The sequence below is a fragment of the Myotis myotis genome, unplaced genomic scaffold (assembly GCF_014108235.1).
Source record: "Myotis myotis isolate mMyoMyo1 unplaced genomic scaffold, mMyoMyo1.p scaffold_m19_p_10, whole genome shotgun sequence".
Taxonomy (NCBI): Eukaryota; Metazoa; Chordata; class Mammalia; order Chiroptera; family Vespertilionidae; genus Myotis; species Myotis myotis.
The window spans coordinates 18,104,693-18,126,304 of record NW_023416314.1 but is presented as its reverse complement, the minus strand read 5'-3'; the positions used below and the strand labels follow the sequence as shown (position 1 = coordinate 18,126,304).

Below are 21,612 nucleotides of genomic sequence, written 5' to 3'. Positions count from 1 at the left end.
GGTATAGTTATAATTGTTATTATTACTTTTCCAATAATAGGAATAGTTGGATCTTTAACTTTTAAGTGCAGGCAGATATGATAATTCTATAATTATAGGTATTGCCATCTAAAGGATCTTCAAATTTTTATAGACATTTACAGTTAAGCATTGCATTAAAGAAGTCATGTGCTATATTACAGTTGATATATGATATGTGGCTTGCTCTGTCATGCAATAAAAATCTATAAATGCATATTATGAAGTAAATTTGAAAGTGCTTATTATAAAGCTTAAAAAATAATATATTTTAACACTACTCTTTCAGATGCTTGGTTTTAGAATATATGCTGCTGGAATGTATGCCCAGAGTTATATCACAAGATTTTGCTTACAACTTAGCTTTTCATCTTATATATTTAGATTTAATAGTAAATATAATACAAGTACTTATAATAGTAATAATCTTAACAGAAAGTATAGAAGCAGTAGCTCTTTTTGAGATGAGGAAGCTCATATTAGAGAGATGAAGGGACACAGCAAAGTAATGACACAGGAATAGATGAGAAACAAATACAGAATTTTGGAGACCAATTTAGAGTCTGTTGAAACCAGTCAGCCAAGAGGTGATGAGAAGTAGAATGGAAGCAGTGGTAATAGCATTCGCAAGCAGGAGACATGCCTGGGATTTCAAGGAGGTAGATTTGCCAGGATATTATGGTTAATTAAACATGGGACTCTGGAGTAGGAGGAAGCTTTGACATAGTTCACTGAATGGGTGATGATTCATGGATCATGATCACCAACTGCAAATGGGAGTTCAACATTGCTACTCCATCCTACTAACTTTCCTTAAACTGGACTATGAGCCAACATCCCTTCACAAAAACTATATAAGTATAAAATTTATCTTCCTGCTAATAAAATTCAGACCTAACTACATCTTATTTCATATCGTTCTTCCCTCCCCCTATCTTAATGGAGATAGAGATCTTGTTTCTCCTCCTATAAGGACATCCCTTTATCTTTGTTGATTTTCATTCCCTCTGGCCTTTTCAGATCATTACACTATTAGTCATTATTTCTTACGTCACCAATACCATGTCACTAAACTAAGAAACTATTTTCAGTCATCATAGTAATTGGATTTACTGAGGCAGTTCAAATTATTTACCTTTTTTGTGTGAACATCTTTATTTTCAAAGAATCATGAGTTGAGCAATAATATGTAAAGGCTCATTAAAGAAATACAAATAAGTAAAATGAAACTGGTATTTTAAAGTTAGCATTTAAATTAAAAAGAAAGATATGGAAAACGCCTGCTAAATTTCAATTACATTTTTTGAATGATAGTCTTAATTAAGATTCTGAGAGAGGTTAGAAAATTTACATTTCCTTTCTGTAAATTATCTAAGGTTGTTGTTTCCATGGTCGTTCTTTGCCTACTAATGTGTATTTTTTTTAATCATAGTAATACTGTATATCCATATTGAATGAATGGTATAATTGTGGATGAGAGAAAACAAAAACAAAAACAAAAATTTCTTCCTCTCATCAAATCCCACTCCTTAAAGCCACTCTTTTTAACTTTTCCTTTTTTCCTTGATGAGGTTCATATATAATGCTAGAAAATATCGATATTTCTTCTTTAATCAAGTTAAAGAAATCATCAGTATGGTTAAGAAAGCTCATACAAAGAGTATAAGATAAAGAGAAATGAGCTTAGGAACACACCTTAAGTAATACAAATTGCATTAAAGGAAGGGTAATGAATGCAAAGCCTACAAAGATAATGATAAGAAGCCAGAGTAAATAGGAAAAAACAGTATTGTAGAGTCAAGGAAGCCATGGAAATGCATGTTTGAATGAGGAGAGAAGGGAGCGCAGCTCAAGATGGTGGACGGGGTGCCTGCATTGGGTGCCTGTCACCCTCTGAGACCTTCGGAGACAAAGCCATGTCATGGGTGAGGATGCTGAAGGAGAGCAAGCAGTTCACTAACAAATAAGACATTTTGATAAACAGTTTCTGGAAAAATAAGGATGTGAGTTAAAGGATTAAACAGGTAGAGAAACTAAAACTTAGAATAAAGTTTGAGGGATCTAAGGAGTTTAAAGGGCTGAAGACCATGTGCCCAGTGGAAGCCTGAAGAAGTTCTGAAATCAAAGTCAGTCAAGGGTGCACATAAAAATGAGACTGAACAGTAGGGTTTGAAGGTATGTATGTTGAACATCTATTTCAGTGAAATATTGAAATCCCTTCTCTTCCTTTTCCTACATGCAAAAAGACCATAGGGTTGTCTCTTAACAACATGGATGCACTTTTTATGGACAGCTAGAGTTCTTTTTTTTTTTTTTTTAATATATTTTATTGATTTTTTACAGAGAGGAAGGGAGAGGGATAGAGAGTCAGAAACATCGATGAGAGAGAAACATCGATCAGCTGCCTCCTGCACATCTCCTACTGGGGATATGCCCGCAACCCAGGTACATGCCCTTGACCGGAATCGAACCTGGGACCTTTCAGTCCGCAGACCGACGCTCTATCCACTGAGCCAAACCGGTTTTGGCTGGACAGCTAGAGTTCTTAATGAGAACAATGGCCTGGGGGCAAAAGCTTTTTCAGCAGATGGGTGTCCACAGCCTGACAGCCAGTTCCTTGCTCCCATATCAAAGCCAAGAGGACTGCCCTGGCCCATGTGCTCAGTTGGTTGGAGCATCCTCAGGTCCACCCAAAGGTGGTGGGTTTGATTCCCAATCAGGGTGAGGATTTAAAAAAAAAAAAAAGCTGAGGGGACTTTCAACACACTGTATCCAGCCTTCTCCTCACCCCACCTTTAAAGGGAACCAATTCTACATACAGGGGAACCATGACCACTTCCAAACTTCTCATACTTAACATTTACATACAATTCTAAGTTAACAGTTTCTGTTTAAGAATTACTGAACTGTTGAGTGGTTACAGAATTTATACCAGGATAATGTGTGAAAAAAAAGAAACTTTTAATATGCTAAAAAAAGGCTTCTATTAGACTGGAATCATTTTTAAAAATAAAAAAAAAACCCAAAACTTCCATATCACTATTTGATCTCTCTTTTTAAAAAAATTGAAAAGTATGTTCAAAAGGACACACTCCTGAATGTTTTCCCAAGTAGATGGCATATATTAGACATTATGTCTAAGATAAAAATTGAATACAATTGTGGATGAATCCATTTATTGCACCACGGTTGGCTGGACTTCCTGGTGGGTTTTACAAACCTCTCCGTGCAGAGACAGGCATCAGAGTAGATATTTCTGCAGACTTGGCAAACACCTCTGCAGGGGTTTGAATATAAAAATTACACTTAATCTGCTGTGACCATAGAGTTAGCTATAAAAGTCATTTCAAGAACATTGTGTTTTTATACTTCCCTGAAAAAAAAAGAAAAAAACAATAGTCATTTCTAAAAATAGTAGAGGCTATATACTTAGGCAAATCATTTCCTCTCAAGTACAAAGAAAATTTTACTTTAAAACTATTATGAAATGTCTTGGATTCTCTTAAAGCAAAGCTGGACACAAAATTTTCTTGTAAGTAGTTTTGTTGCATGTTTTTTCCCCAAAAATATATCCCAGAAAGCAGGAATGTGGGCTGGAGTGGGGGTGAGGAGTGAAACAGTGGAAAGGTGGGCTGCATCATGGAGATGACCACTTCTACAGGCAGCTGGAGCTTGAGCCCACAGGGCCAGAGCCTTACAAAATGCACTCAGAATAGGTCCTTGGAAGACTTATCCATGGGCATTCATCTCCCATTCCAGGAAGGTGGCTCCAAAGTCAGTTCATTTCTGTGCACTTGCATGTGCCCTCAAGTTGCAATCGTATGAAACGGGTGGCACCTGCACAGACCTGGTGGCAGTGGCAGTTGCAGGAGTGGATATGTGGGCCAAGATTTTTTTAACTGGCCCACAATAAAGGTCTAAACGTAGATGAGGAAGCTTTAGAAGACTGAAGTGCATGAGTGACATGATCAGAATTTCCTCTGTTGACGCTGTGGAAAATTATCCTCACACACTCACTCGAGTAAATTGCATACCTACCATGTGTCCGATAATTTTTTTATATAGTGGAGGTACAGCAGAGGGGAAAACAAATATAATGACCATCCTTATGCAATTTACAATATAATACAAGGAGGCTATGTCCCTGAATATAACACTGCATCCTAGGATCTGCCTGCCCTCCTTCAGTGCCCCATGAGGCCATCTCATATATCATTACAATAAAAAACAAATTTAAAAATCTATCTCCAAAAACATTTATACAGATTTTTACTAATAGTGTGGAGAGTAACGAATGAGGTGCTGACATTACACATAACACAGCAACATTTATTAAACACATCACTCTAACCACATCTCTCTTTAACCAAGCTTTCATATCTCTGCTCAACATACCTCTGCCTTTCCCACACAACACTGTGGCCTCTATTTTCCCTTTAGGATCTCACTTTCTCTGTATTAAATATGGCAATTTCATTTCTCCTTTCATTTGAGTCCCTAGCCCAATTCTGGAAAAATTTTAGCTTATTTTATTTTTATTTAATCAACAATTATATTTTATTACTACATGTGAGGCATTGTCTGAAAAACTTTACAAGTATTAGAATAAAAAGATGGAAGATATACACAAGCAGATATTTTAAAAAGAAGTTGAAGTTGTTCTATTAATATCATACAAGATATTAAATGAATTAAATGAATTTCTAAAAATAGGAATGGCCACCACATTCTGATAATAGGTTTAATTCTTCAAGAAAATATAACAGAGCATCTTCCCACAGCCCACTATGTACAGGACCAGGCCCCCCATTCCTCTTTCCATCCAGATGGGATCTTCTCTTACAAGATCCCTCTCTTTCCTGAAGCACATTCAGCACCCTTCTTTAAAGTGGCTCTATAATAGTACAGAGAGGATAATACAAACAAGAAATGAAAAAAAACAAAAAACAAAATCAGAGCCAGCCCCTGTTCCCTTTTCCCATCCCTGGAGTTGGATAGCAAAGAAGAAAAAAATCATTGAAGAAGCAACTTGAGAAAGTGAGTGGGAATACATTTAGAATGCATGCAGAAAGATTGCCTTTGTTAGAGAATTTATCAGTTGTCACAGTGGGGAGATAAATTGCTATTTGGTGGTGAAAAGTCTAATGGCGTGTTGTTGTCTTTTAATGAACTACAAGCAAAGTCATCAACTGAGAATGTACGTATATGTAAACAACAGGTTTCTTTTTAAGGCAAGAAGTGTATTAATAAGGAAATTGTATACAGAATTACCTACTTACATAATCAATTAATTAACTCCATTAATTTACTAGTGAGTAATGCAGGTCCTAGGAGCCATGGAAAAATATTCTAAAATGGCATGCTTTGAAGAATGTGCTAGGCTGAATAGTGGTCCGCAAGATGTACATATCCTAATTCCCAGAAACTTTGAACGTTAACGTATATGGCAAAGGGACCTTGCAGATGTCATTAAGGACACCCAGGATTAGTTTGGATTATGTGGCTAATTAGAGTCAGCCCTAAATATAGAAACAAGTGTCCTTACAAGAGGGATGCAGAACAAGATTTCATTACAGAGGAGAAGAAGGCAATGTGATGATGGAAGTAGAGATTAGAGTGATGAGCTTGAAGATGGAGGAAGGGGCCCTGAGCTAAAGAATGTAACAAATGCAGCAACAGAAGATGGAAAGGCAAGGGATGGGTTTTCTCTAGAGTAGTGGCTCTCAACCTTCCTAATGCCGCGACCCTTTAATACAGTTCCTCATGTTGTGGTGACCCCCAATTTCATTGTTACAAATTGAACATAATTAAAGCATAGTGATTCATCACAAAAACAATATGTAATTATATATGTGTTTTCCGACGGTCGTAGGGGACCCCTGTGAAAGGGTCGTTCGACCCCCAAAGGGGTCGTGACCCACAGGTTGAGAACCGCTGCTCTAGAGCCTCTCAGAGGGAAGGTGGCCTTGCCCTCAAGAGAGGCCACCTTGATGGAGCCAAATGAAACTGATTTTGAACTTCTGGACTTCAGAACTGTAAGAAAATAACTGCATGCCATTTTATACTACCAAGTTTGTGGTATTTTATTACAGCAATCATGAAAAAATTAATACGAACAAAAATTTGGGACACATTTTTTCTTACCCATCTTGTGAATATTTGTGGTTATTTGAGTAGTGTGTTGGGTACTGCTTGTTCCATCTCCCAAGAGTTGATTATGTGCATCTCTTTACTTCTTGGTACCTTCAGATCAGTCTTCATGGGGAGTATTTACAACATAAAGCATCAAAGGCTACACATCAGGGTTCCTATCCACCTCCAACCCCAGAGAACTGGTGGTTAAACTGCATTCTGATAGTAATTCAGCACCTAAAATCACAGTCACTGAGTCAAAAATAACATTTGATGGAATAAGCATCAATTTACATGTACCTTTGTTCCACCCCAATTCTCTCTGGCTGCTTTGCACCAGATAAAAGCACAGACTGAATGAATTCTGTGTTAATCTGTTTCTGATCCCTGAAATTTGTTCTGGCACTCAAGCAGTATGATGCAGCAAAGTCACTCTTATTTCCTGACCAGTGTGGTTATCACAAAGAAATATGACAATTGGAATGGCTTTGGGTACTTATTTTTCCATTTTCTCTTCTAAGTTTTGCTCCTTATGTGTTGAATATCCTGCTCTAAACCCAGGAGACTTTTTCTTCTAATCTTTGTTCAGAATTTTCAATTTATGCATCGTTTCAAGGGGACTTGGAAAGCTGGTGACAATAACACTCCTACTCAAGAAGATATAACTATTCAAAGGAAGCTGAATACATCAAGATTTTATGTCAAAATTTGCAGGAATATAGAAACTTATTTGGCTTTTATTAATCTTTTATTTATTTTGCTCTGTGTCTCTCTCAGAAGCTTATCATGCTGACGGGTTACAAATTAAATAAAAACATCAAAAAATCATTGGCTCATTTTTGAATAAGATAAATACTTTGCTTGCTCAGCTGTCCTTGACAGTCATTCCATACAGTTCAATTTCTCCTCAAACAGACTTATAAAAGCAATTTGCACTTCTATCCATAGAGACAACAATTATTATCAAGAAAAACAATGTGCATTATTTCATCAACTCTCTCAGTATGTCTTTAAAACTTTGTAGATTTAATAAGTGCTTACAAATAAGATAAATTTCCTAAAAATGTACCTACTTTAGGCCTTTTCCTGGTTTCTAACATGAAAGCTTGTTATTGTTATTTAGGGGGAAAAATCCCAAAGGATATCAGTTTTTGAAAACTGGCATTGTAATAGTGAATATATAATTCTAAATATAACAAACATGAATTTTGAGTTATTGTTTTTTGTAAGGGTAGAAAATATATGTTCTGCGATTCTAGTCTGACTTTCCTATTGTCAGACTAACCTAAACTGTCTTTGTTGCTATATTTCATTTCTTCATTTAATAATCTGCAAGCTGGCATTCAGCCTCACCGCACTGCTCAGGGTGTTTCCTCAAAATCAGTCAAATATCTGTTAATCAAATATATCAGCGCTTTCTCAGCCTTCATCATGTTTTACCTTTTTGCAATCTGTTTAAACATAAGAATATTTTATTTTCTTGAAGTACTGGGACAGTTTCATCTGTACCTTCTACTATCTCTTCTCAGTGTACCCGTAAGTCAGTCATTCCATTTCACAGTCCATCTGGATGTGTCCATTCATCCATTTTTCTGGCTTGCTTATACTGTTCCAGAAAGGATTTAAGGAGGCTTATCCTTCTAAATGTAGGTGTTTCTCCAGGATTCTGCTCCTGAGACTCATCTAAACTATTTTTCTTTAGGGGGCACTTCTGTTTCTGTCTCCAATTTAGAATTTTCCCAGAACTTCCCCAGCCGATATCTGTATTGTTAGTAAGATCACCTTTCTTCTAAACATCAAACAGAAATGTTTCTGGATCAGTTAGCATCCTCCTAATATTCTGACTACTTACATATTCCATAGGGGTGGCAAACCCTTGGAATTCTACATCTCCAATGTCATTCTCATCCATCCTCCCCTTTCTATTTCAGACTACAGCGCTCTTTACCTCTTGTCTAAATCAGTGGCTTTTAACTGCATTTTTCTACAATTCACTCTTTATGCGCACTTTCTAGAGTATCGCCACATTCCAGGCTGTAGAAGAAAGCAGAGGCTGCAGTTGCAGTGGCAGTGAGCTAGCTGAAAGACCATCTCCTTCACCCTCAATCAAGAAGGCTTAACAGTAAAGTTCATGAGAGTGGCATCATTACATTGATTTAAACTAGAATCTATTTTGATTAATTTTGTTTAAAGTAAATTGGTTACAAAGTTAGGTTTATCCTTGGACAAGAAACAACCTGTCTGTGATTCAATTTATTCATCTGGACATAAGGATAGCATGGATACTCGTCTCATAGGGTTATTGTGGGGATTCAATGCATTAATACATACAAAGCTATTAGAACAGGGCCAGTTACACAGTCAGCTTTAGTAAAGGTTAGCTATTAACACAGTATTTATAACTCAGTTCCCACTTTTCACTAGTGTGTGGGGTCATAACAGTTAAGAACTACTTTCCAAGATCATTACTATGATTGTAGTGTTTGTTTTGCTATTGTTTATTGTGTAAATTCAACTCCTCTGTCTACAATTGAGGATTTCACAAGGGTTGGGGGACAGGCTATAGCCTTGGAAGTAGTTTTATATTTAATCACTTGTCTTCAGTCACTTTTCATTCAAAATTTACCCCAGAATTTTCTGAGTCCATTCCTTTTGTTCTCATTCTTTCTTCTTGAGATGCCCTCTGAACTCCTAGCTCTGCCTGCAAGTATTTGAATGACATCTATTGGTTAGTTACAATAAACAGGAATAAAATCTACCATATAATAAGTATAGTTTGAATTTTATTATAGAAGCATTTTTATGTTTGTCCATTTTGAAATTCATCTGCCACTTTGATAATATTAATCCATACAACCATGTAATATCTTTATAGAAATTATATTTTCCAGATTAATATTTCACTACTTTAGTAGAGCTCAGTTCACCTGAAAGCTTAGAGATTTTATTATTCCCATATTAAAATACTTCCCACATTAAGATGCATTCCAAAATAATCAATAAATGCCACCACCAACTCAACCCATGAGGTCTATTTTGTTTTGCCAACATGCTTCCCATACCTAGGTATTTCACTAGTCACGACAAGACATCATCCCTCCACATTACATCAATTCACTGTTTTTCCTTTGAGGTTTTTTTTTTTTTTAAAATAACATTGAATACTAAAATTTCTCAAAAGCATTTGAAAGTCTATAAAACAATATCTAATAGACCAGCATTTAATAGTGTGATCCTCAAACACTTGCATGAGAATAATCTAGGATGCTTGTAAAAGATGGAAATATTGAGGTATACCCAAGATCTACCCAATCAGAATCTCTGGACCAATCCTAGAAATCAGCATTTTTACCTACAAAAACATTGTAAGGTGAACAAATTCTCCATAAATTTGTTCTCTTTTTGAGACCCAGAAGTGTCACTGCTCCCCTCCCTCCCCAAAGGACACCAGCAGTCCTCTTCCATCTGAAAGTACAAGAGATAATTAAATCTACATTAGCTCTCTCATCCCTAAGAAGAGAGAGCCCTGCTTCTCCCAGGTCCCCTGAACTGTACTAAGCCAGCAGACTGTGTAGTGTCTTTAAGAATATCCATCAGCCTCTAAAGGCTGCATCCTTCAGGCAATTTCAAAAAATAAAATCCTAGCCCGTGGTCGACAAACTGCGGCTCGAGAGCCACATGCGGCTCTTTGGCCCCTTGAGTGTAGCTCTTCCTAAGCCTTAGGAGTACCCTAATTAAGTTAATAACAATGTACCTACCTATATAGTTTAAGTTTAAAAAATTTGGCTCTCAAAAGAAATTTCAATCGTTGTACTGTTGATATTTGGTTCTGTTGACTAATGAGTTTGCAGACCACTGTATTAGGGTTTTTCAAAATGCTGACACACGGAGCTCAAAAGGTTCGCCATCACTGTATAGACCTACTCTTTCCCCAAGAGGTCTCAGGAGAAACTGGGTCTTCAAGGGCACCACCTGACTCCACTGGTGGGGCCACTCTGTCCCTGGTATTTCTTCAGAGAGAAGATTGGGAGAAAGAGGTAGTTTAAGAACTGCACGCAAGTTGACCTCACCTTGTAAGTCCCAGGAATCTGCATTTTCCATGGCACTTCCCAGACATTTCATGCATTTAGTACAATCGAGAACTACTGCTCTAGTGATTACTTGCTACATATTGTGGGTGGTATTCTTTTGTGTGTGTGTTTTGTTTTTGTTGTTGTTTTATTAATGTTACATACCTCTTCAAATTTTTAAAGCTCTTCTTCAAAACAGACAGGATTTTCAAACAAAAGGTGAGTCATGTTGGGGAGAATCTTGCTAATAATTCAGATTCCTGTGTCTTTCCCTTAGATGTTCAGATTCAGTGGACATGAAGTTGCGTTAGAGATATTTGTTTTTGAGTGCATCCAGAAATGTTTATGTTCAGTCAGGTTAGGGAAGGTCTGGCATTTTATTTTATTTCAATAAGCCACTCTCAATCTTTCTATTATTAAGATGCCCATTTTTTTATGGTTACCAGTTTTCCTTACACTTTCCCTTCTTGCACTTCTGTTCTTAATATGATCTACCTGACTTTCTCTGAGCATCCAATAAAGTATTAAAAATAACCTTAAGTCTCCCTATGAATCATTTAAAATGACTTCCTTCCATTATTTTTCTCCTGAACTAATTCTCACATTTCATCTCAGTTAATTTTTCAAAAATTGAGTAACTCTATGGCAGATATTTTAAGGTTTCCCTTACCTTGAAAGGATATTGAATTTATATTCTTATTTATATCTGTCTTTATTAAATTATATTCTTATTGTGTGATCACTTTTATTATCTAGTGCTAAAAATCACATCCAGGATATTGAGGGTTCTAAAACAATTTCTCTGGAAAGTAATTTGTAATATTTCAAGAAGTGTATTTTCCACAGGTCACCCCAATGAAATATTTCACAAATTTGTCATAAAATAACAAGATTTATGTTTTTTAAACAAATGTACTGAAACGCATGTATTTTAAAAAGTGTTGTGTTCTTCAAAGTAGACATACCAGGAGGCAATTTACTTATATCAATATAATCTTGCCATCATTCAAAATATTTTAAAACTCAGTGGTTCATCTTACTGGTTTATACCCCTTGTCTTTCAGTGCTGTGGAGGGGGGGTAGCAGCTGCATAGGTGGAAGGCTTGTTAATGATTAATTAATGTTTTTCCTATGCACCAGGCACTGTGTTGAAAGCATTTCATAATTCTCTCGTTTAGTTTTCACAACAAAACAGCATTTTGAGCTTGTATTTTTTTTTTTTGTAGTCAAAGAATCTGCCAGTAAGACAAATAACATGTTCTCTTACCTATGTTTGTTTGACTCTAAAAAGTATACTCCTAAATGTTATATTTTATTGGTCAGTTCCCAGTGGGTTAAGGAACTCGCCCAAGGTCCTAGTTGGTGGAAGATATGGAACTAAAGCTCACTTGAAGAGAGTTTTTTTCCACTGCATCATTATGCGTTCCTAATGATATCAATGCCAAATTGGGGTCTTGGATTACTTTAACAATATCAGTTAAAATAAAATTTAAAAGGTGTGTTAAGATATGATCCTCGGTATAAATAGGAGGCCTATTATAGAAACAATATTTACTTCTTCACAATTTCATCAGACTAGATGTTGTGAGGGTTTTTCTTTTTAATTTGTCAAAAAAAAAAGAAAAAAAAGAAAGAGAGAGAGAGGAAGAGAGAACTTGTCAAATTTATGACAATAGAAAGTAAAGGGTAACCAATATAAGTAGAATTGGGCTTATGCTGATCTTTGGGAATGATAGCATTCATCTATAGAGAATATAAGTTTGCCTGCTTTATAATGTGTTAAGTATCTGTCAAAATATCTGTCAAGAAAATACATAGGCTAATTTTCTTAATAATTAGTAGGGTCTGGTTAATATTAAGTATGCCTTTTTCTTTAAATTCAGGTTTCTTTTAAAATGTCAGAGTGTTAAATAAATTAATTATAGAGAAAAATAAAATAAAGAATGAGCTTAATCCAGAATTCGAAAGAATATCCCTATAACTCATTGTTTTAAAAAGTAAAGTAAAGCCAACTTAAAGGAAGATTTGCTGTCATTCTGACATCATGGTGATCAAATACACATGCTACAAATCTTATAATGATCAACATGCAAAAGACTCATCTGTATAAATAGCTGCCCTGCCACAGGTTGTGCAGTGCCACAGGCCCTTCTGACTTTGCCTTTGTTTAAACAAAGACATATTGACAAGAAGCTTTTAGACAATTCGAAATTCAGAAGTGTGTGAAAGCAGAAAAAAAAATTAAAAAACAAACAGTGGGAACAACGTAGGGGTTCTGTCCTCAGAAATGGACTCTCAGGCAGGATCTGTACAAAAGCAGCAGACCCACTGTCTCCAACCTCTCTGCCCGCTGAGGCACAATTCTTATGCCACTCAGACTAAAATTCCACCATTGAAACATTCATTTAGGTGGGGATGTTCCCCGAAAGGGGATCTGGCCCTGAGCAAGTCTGCCTGGGGCTGGCCTGTAGTTTTCAGGCTCCGCTCCAGCCTTCCTGCAGGGAAGATTTCACATACAAGTCCAGGTGATTTTGAGGGTATGTGAAACAAGGACGGACTTAGGACAGCAGAATCTACAGGAGAGAGCCTCGGTGGGGCTGCTTTGCTCTCTAGAAATGTCATAGGAAAGAAATGAGCCCAGGTGGGGCTGCTTTAGCTCACTGGAAAGTCAGAGGAAAGGGTTTAGCCCAGGACTGGATGAGCTGCCACTGCGTTGTTCCCCTGGTTGCAAGTCTCCTGGGGTCCCTTGGGATTCAGGAGATGTGGCCTGTGGGGGAAGATGAGAGGGCAGGGGAAGAACCAGGAGTGCTCCCAGGAGGGAGAGCACATGCTGGGTCATTGGTTTTGAGAGGTTTTAAAGGTTGGGAGATTAAGGGAGGGCTTAGGGGAGATTTCAATAGAATATTCATCAGCTGGAGCTGAAATACATGTGAGGCCCACATATTATCTCCAAGGACCTTCTGTATCTGCTGTAAATTGCTGGGTCAGTTTGTTCAGCTCTCTGCTCAGTTTCCCCATTCTACTTACCAAGGAATTTTCCTAGCTTCTTACTATCCTGACTCAAAGAAGCATTATCTTTTCAAAGATGAAACGATACTGAGAAAATTAGAGATCAGTAATTTTTACTTTAGTGTATATCAGTTCAACCATATCTTTTTTTGTTTTGAACTTTTACTGAGACAACTCCCCAAAGAGAAAGGAATGTGGATTATATTAGAAGAGAGTTGGATAGAATTGGAAGGAATATATATCCACTGAATATATATATATATATTCAGGCAGAGAGCTTTTGAGCCAGATTTTTTGAAAGTCTGTATTTTGAAATCCTAGTTCTGCCTCATTTTTAACTAAGTGACCTGCCTATTCTAAACCTTGGCTTCTTGATTTGTACAACAGTGATTAAATGAGCCTCAGTATGAATAGGAGGCCTATTGAATTTTTTAAACAAATGTACTGAAACTCATATATTTGAGTCATACAACAGTGATTACATTTACCTTAAGATTGTTATAAAGATTAGAACAATTATGCATGTAAAGAATCTAGCAAAGTTCACAGTTGTTTTGTGGGTTTTGGTTTGTTTGTTTTGTGCTAGAGATTCAAGAACAATAACACATTCTTTGACCTTCGAAGAACTCATGGTATCATGGAGAAGACAGACAAGGTGGCAGTTCCGTTAAAAGAAGCCACATCACAATGTGCAAAGAGCAAAATAAGGAGGTATCATATGTCAGGGTGCAAAGAGGACAGGAAGGAGCTCCACAAGTTTAGCAGGGGCTTTGCAAAGTGGAGTTGATGTTTGAGTGCAGTGTTGGAAAAAAAGGAGCTTGTCAATGGCCCTAATTCTGGGCTGGCATTATAGACAGAGGGAAAACATAGGCAAAGGAACTAAGGAAGGAAGGTCAATAAAAAGAAGTGGGGTGGGGGGAGAAAACCTTTATCTTTCAAGTTTTTGTCTGAGGCTGACTCTGTATCTATGAAGAAAGCATACATAGCCCAGCCAGAGTGGCTCAGTGGTTGAGCATTGACCTATGAACCAGGAGGTCACGGTTTGATTCCCGGTCAAGGCACATGCCTGGGTTGCGGGCTCGATCCCCAGTGTGGGGCCTGCAGGAGGCCAATCAATGATTGTCTCTCATCATTGATGCTTCTATCTCTCTCACCATCTCCTTAATTCTCTGAAATGAATAAAAATATATATTAAAAAAAGAAAGAAAGCATGTGTAGGGATGAGAGGAGATTCATTTTCACTGACTTACTGTAGAACACATGGCATACAATCCATTCCCTATTTAATATGGGCGGAAGAGCATGGACTCTGCAGCCAGAATTTCTGTACTCAAATCCTGTCTGTAGCATTTAATAGCTACGACTTTTAATCAAGTTTTCAACCTTTTGTATTCAGTTTCCTCAGAGGTCAAATGGGGATAATTATTAGACCAATTCAAAGGGTTGTGAGGAATGTAGTTGACACATCTATAGGAGTTAGACAAGTACCTGTTATATAGTAAACCCCATATAAACATTGAGTATTACTTTTTATTATAATATTATCATTATACATAAAACAGAGATTAGTATATGACCTGAAATGTCAAAATAGGTCTCTAATTGTAATTTTAGGTTTTAATTTATCTCTACAACTTTAGAAATCTTATGAAAAGGTTACAAAAATAAGAAGGGAATGGTTTGTAACCTACAAAGATCATTCACAAATCCAATAACCAGCAATATTTAAAAAATGATAAAACTCAAAGACACAAGACCTAGATTTGCTCCTCAAACACTCTCAAACTTCAAATGAGAAGAAAAATGTTTATCCAAACCAATCCAAGATAGTAGATCAAAATTTTAATAGAAAATTGAAATCAAATATTCAGTGAGATAAACTTATGGACAATGGTGGAATCCAGGCTGACCCAAACACTATCATGTAGCTAGATAGCAGTTAATCAATTTATGTTCAGGCATTCCAGGTACAATGAATAAACTTCATTTCTTGATTGCTAGAAGCCACAATGTAAAGAAGAATATAGAGAAATAAACATAATTATAATTCAATGATATATGCACTAAAATAATGGTTTCAACTGGGAAAATAAAGAATAGAGTAAAATCGCCTTAACTGGTTTGGCTCAGTGGATAACAGTGTCGACCCAGGACTGAAGGGTCTCAGGTTCGATTCCAATAAAGGGCACATACCTTGATTTAAGACTCAATCTCCAGCCTCAGTAGGGGTGCATGCAGCAACCAAACTATGTGTCTCTCTCACATCAATTCTCTCTCTCTCTGTCTCTCCCCCTCCCTTCCACTTTCTCTAAAAATCAATGGAAAATTAACCTATGGTGAGGATTAAATAAATAAATAAATAAATGAAAGAATAGAGTAAAATTAATTCACCTAAAATGGGGAGATGAAATTTGAGTATGATTTTGAAAGCTGAATGGTAGTTTATAAATAAAGAAAAAGTTCAAGGAATTACAGAGAGAGGCAAAAGCATGTGGTTGTAAAGTATTGTGTGGCTACAGTGGGAGATTTATAAGTTGAGTCAGTAAATATGACTACCTACTGGGTAAGTTTCAAGTTATGAAAGGTTTTGAATGCAATGCTAAGGAATTCTGATTTTATTTTCAAAACTATTGAGTAAACCGTCCTGTAAGCAGGAAATTAATATTAAAAGTTTTATTATTGTTGTTTGTTGTCCTTTTTAAATTTAATTTTTAATTATACTTTACATTTAATATTATTTTGTATTAGTTTCTGGAGACTGCATAGTGGTTAGACAATCATATACTTCAAAATGTGATCCCCTTGATATTTCAAGTACCTCTTGGCACCATACATAGCTTTGTTGTTTGTTTATTTGCTTGCTTACATTCAGGACAATAACTCTAATACTAGTAGAAAGGAGAGACCAACAGATTAAAATGTTGATCTGGAGTCTGGAATATTTTTTTTGAAAAAAGGAATGAATTGATAATATCCTATAGCTCTATTCTTCAATTAACTAATGAAAGCCAAATGCAGATGATATAGGAAAATCCAGGTTTCTTTTTAACAAGCAGATAGAGTAAGGATTTAAAACAGTACAAAAAGATGAATTTGCTTATAACAATGTAGGATTTCAAAAGACAAGTTAGAAAACATCAGAAAGAAAGCTATACTAAAGGATAATTAGAAGTAGGATTGGGCTAGATAGGGGAGTTCAGATTTGATGATGATGGTTTGAGCAGTAAGATAATTAGAATAGCTATACATAAATAACTATAAAATAAGGGAGAACATAATTAAGATCATTATAAGTAACACACCATGGTAATTTAGGAGTAGGTGACAAGATTTCTTGCTGAGGGAATTACAGAAGTTTTTTGTTTTTGTTTTTTTCTCCTGCTTCATCTTCAATCTAATTTTAAGTAAGTTTATCGGTAAACTAAATTTTAGTGTGCATGGGATGATAATGTAATTTTAGATAAAAACCAACAGCATGTGGGAAGACTAGTGGCCAGTTAAGGATAAAGTATACTTTGAAAATAGCAGTCATTTCAGTTACATAGAATATTGGATGCATGAAGGGGAAGAGTTAGAAGTAAATTTAAAAAGATAATTTAGGTCTAGGACACTGAAATCTTGGAGTGGAAAACTGAGAGATATAGATATTAGTAAATAAATAGACCTTCAGCATGCATTTCAGCAGTTGCAGTCAACTCTCTTGGAATAATCTCTCATATCCCTAGTTCAGTCTTATGGAGAGATGCTATTCTGTCTTGATGACATACATATTTATATCAGTGATCTATTCAATGTCCTGACCTCCCAGTTTCTTGACCTCTTTGCTTCCCATGAAATTGTACTCCATCTCACCTTAAGCACCCTTTCATTACATATGTAAAAGCCTGAATTTTGCCGTCACCAATTATTCTGCCTTTACCAAAATCTCAGTTTTTAAGTAAACAACTTTCTGCCGCAGGCTCCTTTCTGTCTAAATAATGTTGTCCAGCACTTTCCACTCAATTCTTCAATCTCTCAGACTCCCGATCCCTTTGATCAATCCACTATGTCATTGTCCAACACACCCTCATGTACTAAAGTGCCTTCCTTTTCTAGCTTAGATTTCATGGTAGCCCAGTATAAATATTCTCTGTGTACAGTCTCAACCCTGTACCTCCCCAGTTTCTCTATCATATTCTACTCATTTGGCAGCTCTCTAATCCCAACCTCAGCCATTGGACCATTCACTTCAGGGTTGTATCTATGAGGCTAACTGGATAAAAACACACACACATAATTTTGAACACAGATTTTGTCTTAAATTTATGATCTCATTTATTCTTCCAAGAACAAATATAGCATCTCATGATTTATTACATATGTATGTTCCCTTGCCTTTAAACATGACTAATGAACTCTTCTTGGCTGTTCTGTTCTATGCATTATATCCCATGCCCTCTTACCTAATTCAAGGACTTCCCTTCTGTAGTTATCTCTTCCCTCTGTCCCATCACTTGCTCACTTCATACTGAATGATTTTCATCAGTAAACATATTAGAATATTTATCATTTAAAAGTAATCCTTTCTTGATTTCAGCATCCACCTCCAGCTCGTATCTAATTTTCTCTGCTCTCATTGATAGCAAAACTTCTCCCAAGAGTTGTCTAAACTTTATCTCAAATTTATTTTCTATTTTTTTATATCTAATCCTAGGAGGCTTTAAATGACCACTACTCCTGCCACCAGTGATCTCCACATTGCCAAAGCTAATGAGCTGGATGAAAGGGAACCCAAATTAAAGTAACGACCATCAGAAGAAGGAAAAAAATAGATGAGAAAGATTTTATAGAAAACAAATTAACATAACTTGACTGTTGATTATAGAGAAATGGAGATTTGTTTTCACTTTATTCATTAAAAATGTTTTATTCTCATCTGAGCATATCACAATAACTTAAAAACAAAATACAAAATTTTATGATTCCGTATTAGAAAAGTACCTTCAATTTTTCTCAAAATGAATAAATAATACAAGCATTAAAATGCACAAAAATAAAATATTCTCAGCTATGTCACCTATCACACATCTTCTACATAGTTGATGACAAATTGATTTATGAATTCAGTTATCCAATATTCTTGAAGACTGACTTTGTACCAGGCACTGTTTGAAGATACAAGGGAACAAAACAATGTGGTGTTTGTTCTCATTTACCTTATGGATTAGAAGAGAAAACAGACATTAACAAAGGAATGCATGTGTAATCAGATTGAGGAACCAATTATAATTGTAATTAGTTTTTAAAAATATATATATATTTTATTGATTTTTTTACAGAGAGGAAGGGAGAGGGATAGAGAGTTAGAAACATCGATGAGAGAGAAACATGGATCAGCTAACTCCTGCACACCCACTACTGGGGATGTGCCCGCAACCAAGGTACATGCCTTTGACCGGAATTGAACTTGGGACCCTTCAGTCTTCAAGCCAACGCTCCATCCACTGAGCCAAACCAGTTAGGGCTCTAATTAGTTTTTTTTTTTAAAGAAACAGTAATATAATATATAGAGAAAGGTAATAAATATATAGAAACAGAGTGCTATGTATAGCATAGGAATAGAATACTATTATATATAATATAATATAAATGCCTCTTATAGTATTTTATATATAATTATACACACACACACACACACACACACACACACACACTAGAGGCCTGGTGTATGGATTCATGCACCGGTGGGGTCCTTCGGCCTGGCCTGCCAGGGATCGGGCTGAATCTGTGCACTGGTCTCTGACATCTCCTGAGGGGTCCCAGATTGCAAGAGGGTACAGGCCAGGCCAAGGGACCCCACTGGTGCACAATCAGGCCCGGGGAGGGCCCGTGGGAGGGCTCCAGAACATGTCTGGCCTGTCCTGGCCAGTCCCAATTGGCTGGACCCCCAGCAGCAAGCTAACCTACTGGTCGGAGCATCCCTGGTGGTCAGTGCATGTCATAGCGACTGGTCAAATAGTCAAATGGTCAGAGGGACAATTAGCATATTATGTGTATATATATATACATATATATGTGTATATATATATATATATGTATATATATATACACACACATACATACATATATATATATACACATATATATATTTCTCAAATATTATATATAAAATAATAGAAAACAAATTTGAGGGAGAGAAAAAGAGAGATATAGGAACAGAGAAAGAGACCAAGAGAAACAGAGACCAAAATTAACCTGGTTTGGTGGAGCAGGGCAGGGGGTAGAGGGACAGGAAAGAATTTCCTGAGAAAATAATATTTGAAGTAGAACTTTGTTGTCCACAAAATTGAAAATGACTATGGGAACTTTTCCTGGGGAACAAATAGAACAATCAGGGGGCGTTGACTTCATAATTCATATAGTCTTGCATTTGAACCCCTTACCTGTCATTTAATCACAGTGACGTTCAGGGGTTATTTAACATTTTCAACACTCAGTTTCCTCTTATTTAAGTCAGGGATAATAGCTTCTACCTTGCTATATTTGTAGGATTTAAATGCCAATTTAGTCGCATTCACTTAACCTAGCACCAGGTTTGTAGCAGATGTTGAGCCAATGTTTATTCTCCCTCTTTACATCTAGAGTCTTTAATGCACAAAGCCCTGCAATGAGGCTGTGATCGTTGACATTCCCCCTCTGGAAATATGTATCTTTTGAACCATATCATCCATAGAGCTTTTGAAATCAGTAAGAGTTTGTAAAATAAAACATGTGAATTGTTTACAGAGCCTGATATGTTTAGTATTTCAAATGTGAGTGCTAACAGCGGGAATGCTGGCATAGCGATGACAAGACTGGAGTGAGAACACAATCTGTGCCTATTAAAGTGTAAAAATAAATGTTTAACAATGGTTTATAACAACCCATTGGTCATGTTTTCTCCCAAAATATGCAACCAGGCAGCTGGTCAACTGAGCTGATGACTAATTCCTCCAGGGTATTTAATTCCCTTGTCTTCTTGGTGATTACAGTATGAACAGAGAGATGGCTGTGGATGAGAACCTTTTCTGGAAGGAACAATCTCTCTAAAGAATGTTAAAAATTTAGAAATAAAAGGCAACGTGAGTAAGTGGTCTAGGTAGTTTCCAAAAACCGAAGTTTACTCAAGTAAACAGAAATAAGAGACTTTTGTTTCAGGAAATACATGACATAATATGAGAAAGAAGATATTAGAGAAATCCAAAACTAGGATCTGAAATAAGGAATGACTTCATGGGGCCTGAGACTGGAAGTTAGCTGAATCCAAATAGTTCTAGGAATCTTAGCTACAGGAGTAATGTGGCTATTTCATTTTTCCCTAGTAATGTGACTCAGCTATTAAACAAAATTCTTCTACTCCCCAATAGGCTTGGTCTTATATAGTGATTCTAATATATCATTCCTACCTTCCAGATGGTGTGTGTGTGTGTGTGTGTGTGTGTGTGTGTGTGTGAAGAAACTGCTTCCTCATACCTTCGGTTCACCTTGCCTCACCTTTATCAGACTTTTGTGTCTTGCTACATGCTTTTAGTTTCTTGTAGAAAGGACTGTGGATCTAGCAATTTGTAATTAATGTATTCAATGCAGTGAGGAAAGTTCACCATAGTTCTAAAGCATCTTACTTACTCTTTTAATGAAAAAAGAATGATTTAGAGATCTCCTAAGCATGCAATTATTGAATTGAGCTTTAATATATAATTCAGAACCATTATAATTTTTATTTAATTTCCTTTTTAGTTAGTATACTTATTTTCCATTACTGAGCCCAAAGTAGCTTTCAAAAGAGGATCTTTGGCTGAAGTATGAGGACCCTAGTTCATTCAATATCTGATCTGTTGTTATACTTACAATAGAGGCCCAGTGCATGAATTCATGCACCAGTGGGGTCCCTTGGCCTGGCCTGCAGGATCGGGCCAAAACCAGCTCTCTGACATCCCCCGAGGGGTCCTGGATTGCAAGAGGGTGCAGTCCAAGCCAAGGTACCCCGCCGGTGCACAATCAGGGCCAGGGAGGGAGGCGGGATGTTGGCCAGCCAGGGAGGGACCACAGGAGGGCTCCTGGGCATGTCTGGCCCATCTCACTCAGTCCCGATTGTCCAGACCCCAGCAACAAGCTAACTTACTGGTCAGAGCATCTTTCCTGGGGTGGTCAGTGCACATCATAGCAAGCAGTTGAATGACCTTAGCATATCATTAGCATATTATGCTTTGATTGATTGAATGGCTGACCGGATGACCAGACACTTAGCATATTAGGCTTTTATTATATAGGATAGGTATTGGAGACAACTTAAAGAAGTCAAAGTACCAAACATTTTAACATTTACCAAATATTCCTCTCTCTTTTTGTTTTCATATTATAAATG

At 36.6% G+C, this 21,612-nt stretch overlaps 1 protein-coding gene across 1 annotated transcript in view; it reads left to right on the top strand.

Moving 5' to 3' along the window:
- The window catches only part of CNTN5 (contactin 5), a gene marked incomplete at its 5' end in the record, with an annotated part of 450,105 nt that overhangs the window by 135,671 nt on the left and 292,822 nt on the right, over window positions 1-21,612 (top strand). The window lies entirely within an intron of this gene.